Here is a 1380-nt window from a genome sequence, read left to right as displayed (position 1 = left end):
ATAAGGAAAAAGAGTCAGAATTCATTGATAACAAGTAAGGAAATTTAATCTACAATAAAATATCTCCAAAGACAAGCTCAGCACCTGATCCCTTCACTCATGAAATGTGCCAGAATTTAAAGAACTAATTTCACTCCAAGTTACTCCCAAAAGAGCAATTTAGAGGACTATTTAGAAATAGTTCATAAAGTTGTTACACCTACACTAATATAAGTATGGTAAAAATTGAAAATTACCACCTTTTATTCTTCCTGAATACAGATTTAACAACCTTTTTAAAATATTAGCAAATTGAGTTCAAAAATGCATTAAGAGACTAAGGGTAGCTGGATACAGTCAACACTAAAAAATCAATAGCATTCCTGTACAGAAACAAAAGACACACACACAAAAAAAAACCCCAAAGAAACAAAAGACATAACAAGAGAGAATGTAATGAAACCACACCTTTCACTAAAACAACCAAAAAAAAAAAAAGTAAGAATCAATGTACAAAGAAAGTAAAAGACCTGTACACTGAAAATTACAGTACTCTGAAAGAAGAGATCAAAGAGGATTTCATAAAATGGAAAAATAGGCCTCATTCATGGATAAGAATGACCAACATGGTGAAAATGGCCATACTCCCAAACTTACACAGACTCAGTTCAATCCTGATTAAAATACCATTAGTATACCTCACAGAGCTAGAGAAAATGTTGTTAAAATTCATCTGGAACCACAAGAGATCTAGATTAGCAAAAGCATTCCTGAACAAAAAGGACAGGCAAGTGGAATCACACTCCCTGACTTGAAATTATACTACAAAGCTACTCTCATAAAAATCAGCATGTTACTTGGGAAAAAAAAAGTTCTGCAGCTCAGTGGAATAGTTTAGAAGATGCAGATACACAATCAGGCAACTTATTTTTGACAAAGAGACCAAAGGTGTTCACTGGAAGAAAGAAAATCCATGAATTGGGGAAAACATCTAGGAAACTGTCCTTAGACAAAGGACTTCTATCTTGAATATAAAAAGAATTTAAAACCTTGGGTCCTCAAATTCAAATACTCAATTAAAAACAGGCATCTGTAATAAATATGCACTTCCTAGATAAAATAACACAAATGGAAAATAAACATATGAAAACATGTTCAACATCATATGTCATTTGAGAAATGCAAATTAGTTTACTGAGATTCTATGTCACCCCATAAAGAGTGGCTATCCTCAAGCAATCAACAAATAACAAATGCAGGAGGGGCTGTGGGGTAAAAGAAACTCTTCTCTGCTGTTGGTAGGAGTGTAGACTGGTACAACCACAATGGAAATCTGCAAATACTCCTCGAAATCTATTATTAGATGTCCCATTCAACCCAGTTATTTCCCTCCTGGGTATT

At 33.8% G+C, this 1380-nt stretch overlaps 1 protein-coding gene across 1 annotated transcript in view; it reads right to left on the bottom strand.

Moving 5' to 3' along the window:
* The window catches only part of LOC101569637 (carboxylesterase 1E-like), a 47243-nt gene that overhangs the window by 6077 nt on the left and 39786 nt on the right, over window positions 1–1380 (bottom strand). The gene's annotated exons all lie outside the window — the stretch shown is intronic.

This window comes from Octodon degus, unplaced genomic scaffold (genome assembly GCF_000260255.1).
Source record: "Octodon degus isolate 3935 unplaced genomic scaffold, OctDeg1.0 scaffold00085, whole genome shotgun sequence".
Lineage (NCBI taxonomy): Eukaryota > Metazoa > Chordata > Mammalia > Rodentia > Octodontidae > Octodon > Octodon degus.
This window is presented reverse-complemented; position numbering and strand designations above follow the sequence as displayed.